At 35.3% G+C, this 16,631-nt stretch overlaps 1 protein-coding gene across 1 annotated transcript in view; it reads right to left on the reverse strand.

The window, feature by feature from the left end:
• LOC134675011 (facilitated trehalose transporter Tret1) overlaps positions 1-15,802 on the reverse strand; it is a 62,048-nt gene extending 46,246 nt beyond the window's left edge. The window contains exon 1 of the mRNA XM_063533160.1: positions 15,738-15,802. The gene's annotated coding sequence lies outside the window, so the exon portion shown is untranslated. The remainder of the gene's footprint in view (positions 1-15,737) is intronic.
• Between the last annotated feature and the right edge of the window lie 829 nt (positions 15,803-16,631).

Below are 16,631 nucleotides of genomic sequence, written 5' to 3' on the forward strand. Positions count from 1 at the left end.
GTACCTTCAGAACGATATATCTCGAAAACGGTAAGAGATAAAGCAAAATGGACTTCAGTTTTGAGCTGCCGTTAGTACAAAGTACTAAACGATTAATGCATTTCCGTATACATAGACCTTTTTTGGGACCGATTTGGACAAAAAAAAAATCAATAAATGAAAAATAAAAATTTGACCCGGGTCTAAAATCTTTATTTTTAGAGCTAGAGAGATGAAAAAAAACCGTTTATGTAAAATTTTAATATCTTTTGTTCAACCCCAAATCCAACCATATAGTCTTGTAACTTTTATTAAAAAAAAATAACTTTGGTCAAAAATCACGTTTGTTGTATGGGAGCCCCATTTAAATCTTTATTTTATTCTGTTTTTAGTATTTGTTGTTATAGCGGCAACAGAAATACATAATCTGTGAAAATTTCAACTGTCTAGCTATCACGGTTCGTGAGATACAGCCTGGTGACAGACGGACGGACGGACGGACGGACGGACGGACGGACGGACGGACAGCGAAGTCTTAGTAATAGGGTCCCGTTTTACCCTTTGGGTACGGAACCCTAATATACTTCGCTGGCTGTTCAAAGAGGCAACGCCAGCAGCGTGCTAGGCACATTTACCCAGGTTCCTATCGACCCTATTCACTATGCGCAATTTTGATTAAGATTTTTTTTTATTTGCTTGAATCGGATATCAATATTAATTACCCACTTATAAGTAATATACAAAAATAATTTAAGTAAAAATATTAGGTACTCACCTTACAATATTAAGGATCTTAGCACAACATAGTTTTTACGTTTGTAGTTCTTGTTCATTGAGATCCTGATCTAACACTCTTAACTAAACTAAACTAAATGAGACCGAAGCTAAAACCAGCTGAAGTAAATATCTATTTACGTTAAAACAACGTACGGGCATTCTTTATTATTATGTTAATATGATTGTAATTCAGGCCAAAGACTAGGAATCCTCTAGACCGAGTTTAGAGCAATTATTTCATGCAACCGATGATGCCAAAAATGCGGGGGTGCGCGGGACGAGGTGAGCGAAGTCCCGTGCCGTGATTGGTCCGTTCAAAGACACGGAAGTCACACAAAGTCACTTTCGACTCGAACATGGAGTAAAATTACCGTATGCGTGGCAGAGGGGGTAGCGCGACTATGCTAAGTCTGGAGGATGTTTTGTCTGCGTTCAGGCCTATTGTTTTGCTATTTAAATGATAAATTAGTTCAACATCAGTCATGCGAAACAAGACGCGGACGTCTTAATAAAGCGTTGCAGAGGGCCTACCGCGAACACCGAAATTTGCAAATGCCCATCTCATCTGTTCAGAGTGACAGAGAAAGACCCGCAAATTACTAACTTCGGCGTTCACGGAGGCCGGAGGCCCCCAGAAATTAAACTCTGGGGCCTATTTCTCGAACGGTATTAGTCTAATATTATTAGTGAAATGATATATCTGAAAAATACGTACATATAATTACTGAAAAAAAAATGATTTACCAAATCGGTATATATATACCTCAACATTTTGGTTACCTATTTGAATGCTTAATCCTAACGATAGGAAACAGGAAAAGTCATTTACAACCTAAAGCTAAGATACTACGACCTATTATTATGGATAATGCTTGTTTTTAGTTCAGATACATTTATATGCTATAGAATATAAATGTATCTAAACTAAAAAAACAAGCATCTTCGCATTGTAGTCACGTTTCTAATGTTTTCCTTCGCGGAAGCCTCCATTAGCGCACGAAAATTATCTGATTGCAATCTGTCTCATTACCTAGTAATTTCAGGGATAAATCTATACAGAGTTAGTCACGTGTAGGTATTTTTCTGAATTACGTTTCTGTAAATAAAATATTAATGTTGGTGGCAGTTTAACCTCCTGAGACCCAGAAGCAATTGTTTTGTTTTTGAAATTGGAACCCTAATGGTAACATTCCATTACTGACTGCAGCTGCACTACTAGTACTGAACGCGTCGCTGTTATTGTCAATTTCCATAGTAAAATGAACAGTAATGCAGCTGTCGTTGGAAATGGACTGTCACCTTTAGTTACACGATAAAAGTTCAAAATAAATTTTGGAATATGTGCAAAAAATTGTACGCAGGGACTTAGGAGGAAGACAGATGCCATAATTTTCTGTGATGCTTTCGGCGAAAAGAGGCGTTTTTAACCATGCTATTATTGGTAAACGAGCGTTCAGACTAACGAAGAATAAGAATTCCAGGGGGCCTAACCAAGGTGGCAATGATACAATGCTATATAAATGTTTAGGCCAAGTTTCATGTACTTTCTTTTGACACAGGGGAAATGCATTTGCGAATCTCACCCCCGGGCTGGGGAGGCCCATTGGGGGGTAGTATGTGGGACTCGCTCCTCCCGTAAATCTCTGCTAGCCAGAGGGAGGGGAGTAAAAAAAAAATCATGTACCTAATAAGCATATCGTTTTAAAATGTGAGCGTAATTTCGAGTACGGGAGCGGCTTTTTGGGTTCGTGTTACTCATAATACAACTAAAATGATTTATTAACACTTTTGCCCGGATTAACAGATCTTTAAGCATTCAATAACTATACTTCCGGCAAGGAAGGCGCTATGGCGCTCAGCCAGAACTATTGTGTTGATTTACGGACTTGACATGCGAAATTGGTGCGTATGTTTTCCTATAGGTACCCGGTTTTCCTCGATTCACCCCTTGAGAGGAGGTTTAAAGCCAAGAAATAGGCCATTTTACTTTTCTGGTATTAGAAATTAAAAGTAGGGTGTAACTTAACAATCTACTATTTATCTCACTTACTCTGAAATTAAACCTACTTATGCGGCGGTAGCTCGCAGCCGTATTCGAACAATGAGATAAGTACGTCAAATACTAGATATTGAAACGATATGGAATACATAATTACATATGTCAGACGTCAGTGTCAAACAAGTGTCAAAAGTGACGTTTTTGTTTGAAGAAATGTCAATTTTGACACTTGTTTGACACTGACATATCTAATCCATATCGTTTCAATATCTAGTATTTGACGCATCTCATTGTTCGAATACGGCTGTCGGTCGCATTTTTATCGCTTGTCCCCATGTCTGTCACGTTCTAACGAATATGTATATGTAACAAGGACAGGCGATAAAAACGGAACCGTGCTGCGCCATTTCTGGAACGGTATTAGTCTAAATTTTATTAGTGTGTTGCCATGGTAACCCATAGATACAGTTTGACAGTACGTTGACTAATATTATTAGTCTAATACCGTTCGAGAAATGGGCCCCTGTTTAAATTGTTCAGTCTATAATTTAATTTATAATTTATTTATTTATTGCAACCACAGTTGTTACATTGGTGTTACATATGGTTCGTTTTTTTTAGCATTAGAAAGAACTCCACAGAAGTAAGCGTACAGTTTCTATCAGCCTCTTTAATTCTTAATAATTATTGAATTATCTAATGTAGCACGGTCAATACATATAATTTACTTCAATTTATTACCGCTAAAAGCGCCGGATTTGGAACCACAAGCTTACTTCTGCGAAGTTCTTTCTAATGCTAAAAAAAACGAACTATAGTAATAGTAAGTTTTACATGGAACCTGGTAAGATACAGCAATAGTCTTAAATCTAAATTATGCTAGGTATTAGAAAGTATTTATTTATATAATAATTATAAAATTAGGTTTTTTGACGACCGGTCTGGCCTAGTGGGTAGTGACCCTGCCTGCGAAGCCGATGGTCCTGGGTTCGAATCCCAGTAAGGGCATTTATTTGTATGATGATACAGATATTTGTTCCTGAGTCATGGGTGTTTTCTATGTATTTATGTATTTGTATATTATATATATCGTTGTCTGAGTACCCACAACACAAGCCTTCTTGAGCTTACTGTGGGACTTAGTCAATCTGTGTAAGAATGTCCTATAATATTTATTTATTTATTTATTTTAACAATGGTTAGGAGATTGTAATTTAAAATTGTATAGCAACAAATTTATTAATGTCTAGCCACAATATTAGTAGGGATAAGATTGTCAATTCACAACCATGGCATGCAAATGTTATACGGACGTTAACCTGTGGCAGTTTTCCTTAAAATAAACAGGTACTTAATCATATTCTTCCTGCATGAGGAAGGAAAACGATAGAACTGTTTAACACTCAGAAGTCAATAGACAAGATAGTTGGTGCATTAATATTTCATTGTGATATAGTAATGATAGCTTAATGACAGGAAAGTAGAACCAGGTAACGCAAATTTTGGATTAGAAACAAGTGAAGGTAATAATTATTTTTTATTATATGTCATGTACAGTAAGCTTCAGAGATAACTAACCCCCCCTCCCCAAAAAAAACTTCTATGCAGCTTACTGCACTTATATATAAATTAATATCGCATCGCACAATTTTACTGCAAAAAAGTTTTGAAATGTAATGTAAAACCAAGGTTCCATTTAATAATTATAACTACTTAAGTTAATTTATTAATATCCTGATTTACAGTGACCGCAATTAAAATAAGGATTTATTAAATAACTAGAATAACTTGGCAATTGGCATTCGCACACGGTAATTAATCCTTAGGCTATTTGGAGTATTAATGAGCATTAACTAAAAAAAAGTATAATTTTTAGTGTGTTAAAATGTGTTGTTAACACGTTCCCTGTGCATGCATCATATGTGTAGCATTTTAGGGTACATATGATACGTGCATGCACCACTAATGATGCACGACCCCATAATTATAAACTTAAAGTATTGCCAAAACGTACACGTGTGAGCTAGGGCTATGAACCTTTTGACAAAAAACACGTTGCACGTGAGGACTCAATTTCTGGTTCCTAGGTACACAGGGAACTTGATTGTGTTTACATATGTATTTTATGTATATCGTACCTAACAACATTACCTACTCAGTATGGTGGTCGAGAGCCATTATCTTTGTAGTGTATGATTTACATACTTACAATAACAACATACTCTGTAGGGTCCCTTATTAACAACCTTCATTTGACATACAGATATGTCTGATAACACGAGTGGACAAACCAATCAATAGACCTATCACCAGCTTACTATTTAATGTGTCAAGGTTACAAGAATGATTATCAATTTTGATTCTCATAAAAGGACAGTAATGAAAAACATTTTTGTAATTTTATGATTGATAATTTAGTAAAACATAAGCTGGAAATAGTCTTCCGCGATTGTATACTTAGATAATGGCAGCGCCTTCGCTTTTCCTGTTGGCAATGGCGTGAGATGATGGAGTGAAAAACTTTTGCTATTTAATTTCATCAGGAGTATCGGTAGCGATCATAGTTTAGTTATTATTAACAACGTTTTATAAACACTATGATAATTTAATTCTTTGAAAATAATCGTTTTTTTAGTTGTAAAAAAATTACTTTCTATGTAAAATATTAACAATATAGCGTGTTACCTAAACTATAACGTCGATAACTATTACTAATTAACAAAATTTAAAACCTCCTACGCATTATGCCGAAAAAACCATTTAAAACCAAAAATACCCCACAAGTTACATCATTTTGGAAAAGAGCTGATTGAACATAGCGATGAAACGCCTCAGAAACTCGCTTTCACGTAAAAAAACCTCATCGAAATCGGTCCATCCGTTTGAAAGCTACGATGTCACAGACAGACATGTGTATTGTTAACGTAAATAATATTCTTACAAGAACCAGAATAATATATCTACATATAAATATTTGGGAGACCAAGCTTTGCTCGGAAAACATCAAAAATGCGCGTTTTCCCAGAGCCCCCGAAAACCCCCATATAGCAAATTTCATCGAAATCGTTAGAGCCGTTTCCAAGATCCCCGAAATATATATATGAATAAACAAGAATTGCTTGTTTAAAGGTAAGTATTATATTATTTTGACGACCGGTCTGGCCTAGTGGGTAGTGACCCTGCCTGCGAAGCCGATGGTCCTGGGTTCGAATCCCAGTAAGGGCATTTATTTGTATGATGATACAGATATTTGTTCCTGAGTCATGGGTGTTTTCTATGTATTTAAGTATTTGTATATTATATATATCGTTGTCTGAGTACCCACAACACAAGCCTTCTTGAGCTTACTGTGGGACTTAGTCAATCTGTGTAAAAATGTCCTATAATATTTATTATTATTATTTATTATTATTAGATATGTTAAAATATTACTTACATATCATAATCAATTTATCATTCTGGTAGAGAGTGGCACTATCTGAATTTCACTCGAATATCTGAATAGGCACTTGTTTAGAGTATCGATGGTATGACATATCTACTGTACAAGAGTGTGTTGTTTCCATTTTATGCTATTTTGGCCTTGACTAGTTTAATTAATACCAAAATATTACTTTACTAATCCGCGAATAGATAACGTGCGAGTCAATCAGTGCTAATCGTTATCTTTTCGCGGATTAGCACAGTAATATTTTGGTATTAATTAATACCAAATCCGCAAAGTAACGCCTGATTCTATTCATTATTTAAGACGAAACAGGAGCTGAGGTTTAAATATTTTAGGTAAATATACCCGTCTCGCTAAGGTAAATATACGCTCTCGGCTCCTAAAACTAGTGCGATAAGGACAAGGCGAAAAACCCTGCGTAAAAATCTCAAAAATCGAGGTTTCGTACTCGACTGTTCCCTCCTCCAAAATTTAACCAATCGTAACCAAATTCGGAAATTTAAATGATTATGAAATTATCTGTGTCAGATCGTTTTGCTTTTTGGCATTGATATCAGTTTTGAATACCACGCCTCTCATTGCAGCATAGTCAATTAGGCCATTTTGGCCATTTTTGATGGGCCTTATCGCCTTAAAAAACAAAAATATCAAAAAAAAGCTAAACGGTCCCACACAGATATTGACAATATTAATCTAGCTTCAAAACCCACGGAGGAAACGGTCGAATACGTTTGTATGGAGAAATGACCACTCCTGTTGGCTCTTAAGTAAGTAGTTAAGTAGTTTTACTCAAGCACAAATCCATGATTACATATTTAGTTTTGATGATAATTATTAGTAATTGAAATGATAACCGTTAGGACCACAAAAGCGATGTAGAATGTACCTACTTATCTTACGCAGTATTATCCTCGTAAGAGCCAGCATATAAAGTTTTCATATTTTTATTTTGAACACTATTCTATACCTACGTAAACTTTGGATGAATTTCGTTTGTTTTAAAAAGCATTGAAACAAAAGAAATGCTACTTTATTCGGTTCATGAAAAGTTCAATTTAGATTGCACGAATATGTACATTACTTCGAGCAACACGGAAGGGAGGCGGCATTCGCACTATTTCCCCTCTGCCGAGGTACAAGATTAGCGCGTCAATCTAATCTACCGCGGGTAATAAAACTAGTTGCACTTGGATTTTTCACTAGACCGAGTCCAGACGCGCGCGTGAACACTGCTGCACAAAAATGCCTGTTTGCTCGGTTTTTTGCTATAAAAAGAGGTCGGGGACATCAAATTTACAAAAAGAAAGTGTTACATTCCACATGTATTTTTTTTTTTACATATCATACGTTTAATTACATTTAAATACAATTATTATATTTTAGTCTCAAGTATTTGTTGGATTTATCGATTTTGCTCGCTCAGTACAAATTGCGGATAGGTCGAGCGACAAATCCGACTTCTCATCTCTCAGAATACAATGACATACTTCAACGAAAATGTGTTAGTGTGCGTGTTGTGACACTAGTCACTCGTCCGTACACAAAAAGAGAACGAGGTTTGCAAGATTTGTCTTTGACGTGTGTCATTTTCTATGTATTTGTGTCGTCATTACAGAGGGCCTACCGCGAACCACGTTTGACGTGTTGCCTCCCTGTCACACTTACGTATGAATTTACAAGTGCCATAGAGAGGCAACACGTCGAACGTGGTTCGCGGTAGGGCCTCTGATTGGATTTTGTATGTAAGTGTGTGAGAAGTGCGACTGTGTGCACCTTCCCCCCGCGAAAAATGGCAGAAAGATTTGTACGGTGAGATATCGCTTGGGCCCCTCCCTTCCAACGTGTCGGAAGCCGGTGTTGCTCGAAGGTACATTATAATGTACATTTAGTCTAAGGAGGTTATAACTATTATAAGTAAATTTTTTATGGTTAATATGATTCTTCCTATGTTAAATAGATATGATGGTGTTTACATTAAGAGCTGGATGTTGCATGATTAATAGATAATTAGTAATTCTTATGTTATTGCATTATACATTGTTAGGAAGCCAAGTTGTAAGTAGAGATGCAACGGATAGTTGTTTGGCCGGATACCGCATACCGGATATTCGGCCTGATCATCGCCCGGATATCCGGTATCCGACCGCCGAATATTCGGCCAGCGGAACTATACCTACATTTCGGTTTTTCAGGTGCGCATTCTGCAGGTTTGTACTGTTTCCTAAGTGAACGTTCGCGCGGACTCATTTCTAGTTTCGAAAGTCCGCGTGCATGTCAGTGGATTTATTAAATTGTTTTAATTGTAAATGATAAACGAGTACGATTTTGACCGTGTCTGTTTCTTAAATCCAATTTGTTTACTCCGAAATCAAGCAATGTTACTATCCGGTATCCGCCCGGATAATAGGTCACTATCCGGTACACGGCCGCAGAAAGTCACTATCCGGTATCCGGCCGGATAGTAAGATAATGGTCGAATAGGCCGAATACCGGATAGTAACCGGATATCCGGTGCATCTCTAGTTGTAAGTATTATTGGCATATCAAGCTTTAAAGTTATGATGGAATTTGTATGTGTAATCAATAGAGCTATGAAATAAAATGAATGTGATAATTGGAGATGTTTTCATGCAGTTTACCTACATATTACAAACTATTTGTTTATTATGTTACTTGTATTTGTTTGGTTGTATTATATTATATCACATTATTATTTACAAAATCGGGACTTAATCGGTTTTCAGGTTTCAATTTAGCATACATTATTTCATCACACTTGCTCGAAAAATATATTGTGCAAGTGTAGGTACTGAAGGATTTCACTAATTTATACTGACCAAGTCATCAGCCCGACATGTGTTCGCTACGGGCACACTACACCTGCCAGTTTTGCGGTCGTGGTTGCCGCTCCCGTATTGGCTTATACAGCCATGAAAAACGTTGTCGCCCTGCCTGACACTGTTTGTATAGTCTGCAATAGACTGAAAGGCCTATGATGATGACTGACCAAGTAGCATAAATGAGTTTTACTTTTAAAATACTTACGTTTATAATTTAATATTTTAGTTTATGTTGATAAATATTTAATTTGATTAATTTAATAGCTCTCGTTTTCAAAATTATTAATTATTTTGTTACAATTTGGATTTTGAACGTTTTAGTCCCAACCGTAATACGTTCTAGCAGGTCTTAGTCTAAATAAAATCCACATCTAGATAGAGCTGTCATTAGATATGTCAGTCGCGTAGATATTTATGAATAAAAACAATAAATATAAAGTAAATAACGTGACATACAGCTAGTATTAGTAAAAAACGTAAAAACTATAAGCCAAGACAAATCCTGTGTAATATTACACGCGTTTGCTGCGTTGCCAGTTCCTTTCTCTTTGAACTTGGCCGGACACACTGCCACGTATTAATTTAGGTATATGTAGGTACAGTCACCTGCAATAATATGTTACACAACGAAGGCTGCAATAATATCTGACACGATCTTATTCGTGGAGCCATAAGAGCGTGTCACATATTCATATTATTGCAGGTACTATATATGTATATACTGTACGGCTTTACCATTAAGTACATAAACACCATTAAGTACTTCAAGAAAATAATGTAACTTTTTGCATAACGCAGCGTTGACTGTTTACATAATAACATGTACATACGTACACTCATTACAGATTAAAAACACATTTGCTAACAAATAGGAATGCGATACTTGTTGTATGTTTGTTTGCGATATATAATGGATATTGCGACATGGACGTCGATATGGAAAACTAATAGTTACTCATGAGTCATCTGGGTAACAATATCAGCTTTATTATGAGTGAATTGCAAAAAGATTTACGTAACTAAGCGCCTCTTGCACCATTCCACTAACCCCGGGTTAACCGGTTAAACCTTGAGTTACCACGATTACCAGTACAATTTGACACTGTGTTAACGGTTTAACCGGTTAACCCCGGTTAGTGGGATGGTGCAAGTGGACCTAAGCGTAGTTATATAAGAAGCAGTGATTAGTCATAAGTTAATTGATTCAATATTGATACTAAAATTAACCATCTAAGTCAATACATAATTGAAGAATTAGTAAGTACAATACAAAACTATAACACCACTCACTAATTAAAACCAAAATTTACTTTGCTAATCACTTTGTGACAAAAAAAGGTGGGTGAGATGCGCGCCAATCATCAAGACGATGGTCAAAGTCGTACCAAAACCATAACAAATACTAACAGCTGAATCGGTCTCCTTTTTTAACAAAAGATATGAGTTGATGACATTTTTATTAATACTTCTCATTGCCTACATAATTAGGCAATAAATAAAAATACTGAAACAAAGAATATGCCATTGAAATAGTAAGTAACCGTCCATATTTAATTATATTATCTATTCAAAACGTGTAATTACGCATTTCTTTACCTATTAGTTGTAGAAAATTCCTATAATAACTTATGGTCTTTTGTTGTTTTTCAGTAGGGGTCATCCATTAATTACAACACACGTTTAGTGGGAGGGAGGGGGTCAAGAAAATGTGACATATTGTGACATGGGGTAGGGGGAGACACAAACTTTGTGACGTCACTTTAACTTCATCAGTAACCGAAAATTTATTTAAATTATTTTATTCGCTGTACATTTAAATAACAAGATTTTAAAACGATAATCGTTTTTATTCGTTTAATTTTCTTTCCTAAGCAGTTTTGGGTTATAAAATTACTAATATTTATATCGTCAAAAATAACGATATAAATATTAGTAATTTTAAAATATTAATAAAACTTAGGTACTTACTTAATTCGATTTGGCGATTTCGTAGAAAAAATGTGACGTCACACTAGGGGGGAGGGGTTTGCCAAATGTGACCAAGTGTGACAAGGAGGGGGGGAGGGGTCAAAAAACCTAGAAATTCGTGTGACGTAATTAATGGATAACCCCTTATCTTATTTTATACAAAAGCAGTTAATAATAATTGCGAAATAATTAACATAAGAATAGTCTCTGCATTACACGTGCCTAGTTCATCAATTTTTTTACAACTATGTATGTAGGGTGTACATAAAAACATATTTTTAGTTGAATTTAAACTGTTGTGAGACATACAACAACAACAACAACAACACACAAAAACAACACATAACAACAACACACAACAACAACAACACACCACAACAACAACAACAACAAGTAACAACACAACAACAACAACAACAACAAGTAGTAACAAGTGAGTGTAAACCGTAAAAATATTCAATCTTTTTAGTCGAGGATTTTATTTCATATACTATTTCATTCAATCAGTTGTGTGACGAGAGTTACCCATATACTTAAATTAAAAGGTTGATATAATTTTGTCATTATAAAATAGAATTAGGTAGTTAATGCTTATACTTGACCAAGAGCATGTCGGGGCATGCTCAGCGTAAGGTTCCGTAGTTACCATTATGTCAGAATAGGCTAAACGGGGGCTATTAGTCAGTATTAGGGAATCTTTTCTTGGTATAACTCTAGAAGTTTTGTATTTAAAACTTCTACCCGTTCTAATATCTTTCTATTTATTTTAATTCCCTAATCATACAACAGTTCAGCTACTAAAGATGTATTTTTAATGCACGGTTTTTGCTTTGTTTACAAATTTAGCAAAGAAATCGCATTGCACACCTGAATATACTAAATATGTGTTCTTAGTGAGATATATACAAGGACACATCTGGGGGTCGATTTTTGAATTTCGACCACTCGATTTTGTGTATTTCGTTAAATAATATCTCCACTAATAGACATTTAAATTCTAATAATAGAATTGAAATCGAGTGGTCCATACCAATAGATTCCAAATTTCGATCGCTCGTATTTCAAAAATTGGCATTTCGCCGTTTTCCACCGATTTTCGAGTGACGAAATCGAGCGATCGAAATTCAAAAATCGGCCCCCTGTATTTATACAAGTTTTGTTCAATGACTCTTTCTTGTGTGAATGTTTCTGTGTTATCCGAAAATAAAATAAAATAATGAAAACTAGAACCGGATATAGATTATAATGTTACTTAAATATTCATGTCAAAATTCATGTTATTTCACAATGTCGTTATAAAATGAGAGTATATAGTGCGACATGAAATAGTAGAAATAAAATAAAATAGAACTAAAATATTTCCATACTAAATTGTTGCCATGTTTTTTTAAGCAATTCACGTCAAAAATGTGACTGTTGCGTCGAAAGTGGCGCCCTCAATAATATTCTACAATATCATGTCGGACTATAACTTCGCGTAAAAAACACAGTGATTAATAAGTGTCAAAAATTTGCTATGATTAGGCAAAAAAAACGCAGTGATTGTAATTATCACTATGTTATCATTAGGTGGTGCGTTAAATTCAATCTGATTATCAATAAAATCAGTATTAATAACAGATTTTTATGTTTGATTGACATTGAAAATCGGTATATCGGGTTCATACATTTTTGTTAACATAAGGTAATTACTTAATCTAGTGTACATTTTCATCCTAGACAGTAATATCAATAAATTAATACAGTTTAGTGAGCTAAAGGCGCTCATTATTAAACTTTTTAACAACTCAGTGTCGTATCAAATATTAGGTACAATCCGCAAAACTGTTAGCTTTGTATACCTCTTTAGACATTTATATAGTATACAAGGGTGCTAAGCTAATAGTTTGACTAACTGTACCTAGGTGAAATTCCTGGTTTAACTTTAAAATGGGCACACAGATAGTTTACAGCGAATCTTAGATTATTTCATTTGATTTTACTTGTAGTATTTTGATTTTATTTTTATGTAAATTGTATAATAATATTCTATTTGTTCCTTATATTATAATTCCAGCCTATATACGTCCCACTGCTGGGCACAGGCCTTTTTCATGTGCGGGAAGGCTTGGGCTATAGTCCCTACGCTAGCCCAATGCGGATTGGAGACTTCGCATACACCTTTGAATTTCTTCGCAGATGTATGCAGGTTTCCTCACTATGTCCGAAAAGCTAGTGGTAAATATCAAATGATATTTCGTACATAAGTTCCGAAAAACTCATTGGTACGAGCCAAGATATGAACCCGCGACCTCCGGATTGAAAGTCGGACGTCATATTCACTCGGCCATCACCGCTTACGCTTATGTTTTCCTTAATTTTTATTTTTGTGATTTTTTTCCACAATTTAAATCGACGAACAACAGGAAAATAATATATAGGTACCTACTGTTCAAATAATACTAATACTCGTACGTAGAATCGAGTCAATCGAGAAGACAATGTTATTAATTTAAAGTTTATGTAAGTATCTTAAAGTTTCGTACATTTATATATATTTATAACAACTGTAGTTAGTAGTTTGTGTTAGTGTGTAGTGTAAAAGTTTCTTGAAGTTTAAAGAAAAAGTAAGTCTGTCACGAAAAAAACATGATTAACTAATGTGTAGGTATTTATATATATATATATATATATATATATATATATATACATATATAATTTTAAATGTGTAATTCAATAAAAAAATACATATGTTACATGAAAAGATAGTTGAAGTGTCAAACTAATATCTAATAAATCAGCTAATACGAGATAACTAGGTAAAAATAAATATCCAATTTTACATGTCTAGGGTTCCGTACCTCAAAACGAATACACAGAACCCTTATAGCCCCCCCCCCCCCCCTTTATCTCTGAAATTACTGGGTCTACAATTTTGAAATATATACATAAAATATTTCATTACCTATTTACTTAGTTTTCGATCCGACTCCTACGGTTTTTTTAAGACATTTCATGCAGGTTCCACACAAAAAATACATTGTTAAAAATTGGGTAATGTACGGAACCCTTGGAACGCGAGTCAGCCTCGCACTTGACCGGTTTTTCCATAATTAATGTACATAATTGTGCTATTATTTGACATTGTAAAAAAATATTGGATGTATTTACTTATTGATTTTCGATGATAATTTTTCTTTGTTTAATACAGTAGTTTAATTTGTATATATAAATAGGTGACGATCATGATAAAAGTTCATATAAGCTTAAAATTATTTGTATTGCAATTTAACATTACAATAAAAAAAATTATGAAATTAATATATCTAAACCTAAAACACATACCTAATTTTATAAAATAAACATAAAATACTCACAGAGAAACAGAAACGCGTGGGCGGTGGGTCTGATATATAGTCAGAATAGCGGATAAGCGATAAACTCACACTACGTTTATATCTATACATATATGTGTATATATGTAGCATTACAGTGGAACCTCGATAGCACGAATCTGAAGGGAAACGCCAAAAAGTTCGTGTTAACGAGTTTTTGTCTTACAGAGGGTGTGGACTATAGGTTTTATTCGTCTTAGAGGTTTCGAGTTACAGAGATAAATTAATGAAAAATTCATATTAAGGCATATACGCGTAAAGTATGGTCTTACTATTTTCTTTGAGTTATAAAGGTTTGTTGATAAATAATTTCTAGATATAGAGGTGATAATAATAATACGTCTATTTTATATGGTAAATTTCAGTTTTCGAGTTATGGAGGTTAAATTTATACTGGATAGGTAGCGTTTCTTTATTTTGTCTTAATGAGATTAAATATTTCGAGCCATGGAGGTTTTGAGCGTAGAAGGGAAAGGAATAGCATTTTATTTCGTGTTTCGTGAGATTTCGTCTCATCGAGGTTCGAGTTAGCGGGGTTCCACTGTATTATAGATATAATACAGAATCTAATCGGCAGTTAGCTATAGATTAATTAGTTATTAATATAATACATGTCTTTTAGGTTGTGATTTTTATTACGGTAATAGATTTTGTAATGATTCTAGGGTTGTCAGTGCATTTTTTAGGGTTCCGACCCAAAGGTTAAAAAAAACTATTACTCTCTGACTCCACTGTCCGTCTGTTTGTCACCAGGCTGTATCTCATGAACCGTGATAGTTTTCGCAGATGATGTATTTCTGTTGCCACTATAACAACAAATACTAAAAACAGGATAACAATGAAAAAAGTCTCTGAAAAACTAATACATAGCTCTTAAACGGGGTAAACTGATTTGGTTGCGGTTTTTTCAAAAGCAGATTTTCTGGCGCTGTTTTGATAGATGTTGTGTTTAGGGTTTAAATAATACTTTTTACTTAATTTTCACACACAAAACTAATTTTCAAACACTTAAGCAACTTTTTCAGGCGTATTATGAATGGTTTTATCTACGTGATAAAAACTGTTACTTTTTAACACCGCGGGATAAAAAGTGACGGACGCCGTTTTATCACGCTGTCATGTAGACAAGAACAACACTGGTCTTAAATTAAAGGGCAAAAATCCTTCTCTTCAGTCTTACACAATTGAAGGGATGTTTACAAAAACAACATAACTGCTTAGAGCGGTTGACACATTTTTAAGAACATTGTTAATCGTTTCAGGTGTCAACCAGTGTAGTCAGTTATGTTGTTTTTGTAAACATCCCTTCAATTATTTTTAAGCGCAGGTATTAAGAAACTAAAGTGTCCTACCTTAGTCAGCCATGTACCTGCTCACAGCTCGATAGCTCGACTACCGTTCAACATAGAATTAACATTATTTCAACTAGCTCCTTATCTACCCTGTGCACCCTTGAGTGGTGTACCGTTGTTCACCGACTAATCATAGGCCTTATATCTATGGTATTAAAGTCCATTGACGGTCAAAAAGTAGGGATGTACTTGTACAGATAGTTGAAGTTTCTTGTTAACTTAGGTGAGTGGAAACGTTTGAGTGGTTACACATTTTCCAGTTAAAATTGATTTGTAATGTGATATTATAATAAAGATATCATCATCATTTTTTTTCACAAGCCATACTCCATTCCACCACTGTTCTTTCACTATTGGAAAAGAGACACTATTTTTTCTGACGGAGTGGGAATGCGTTTACGCACGGTGTGTGGGACTCGCCGCTCCCCTCTCCTGGCAAGAGGGGGAGAATTTGGCCCTACCCACTAAACCCACTCCGGCGTTTCACCATCTTTGCCGTTCGTAGGATCGATGACGTTCCACCACGGCCTCCGAAAAGCCACACCAGCGTCATCCGAGCCAGGCGTGGCTCACTCCGCGATTTCGTCGCTTTGCTACAGGTAGCTAAAAGTACATCCGTTCGACCCCATAAGCCGCGCGTGGCGCTGTCGCCACCTAGCGGCCATATCTGTGCTGATCGTAACAGACGCGTTTTGTTAGAGAGTGAGTCTTCTGTACCGAGTACTATTATTTATTCTGTGCCCGAGCGTCGACGAACTCTATGGATGCTCGACGTAACTGCACATCGACACCATTTTCCATAGCGCTAAATAGACGCTAGTATGTGGTCTTTCTATTTTCTAAGTCGAGGTAGAATGTCGTCACCCAACCAGGTTGCATGTGCAGAGCGTGCAT

This window comes from Cydia fagiglandana, chromosome 21 (genome assembly GCF_963556715.1).
Source record: "Cydia fagiglandana chromosome 21, ilCydFagi1.1, whole genome shotgun sequence".
NCBI classification, from domain to species: domain Eukaryota; kingdom Metazoa; phylum Arthropoda; class Insecta; order Lepidoptera; family Tortricidae; genus Cydia; species Cydia fagiglandana.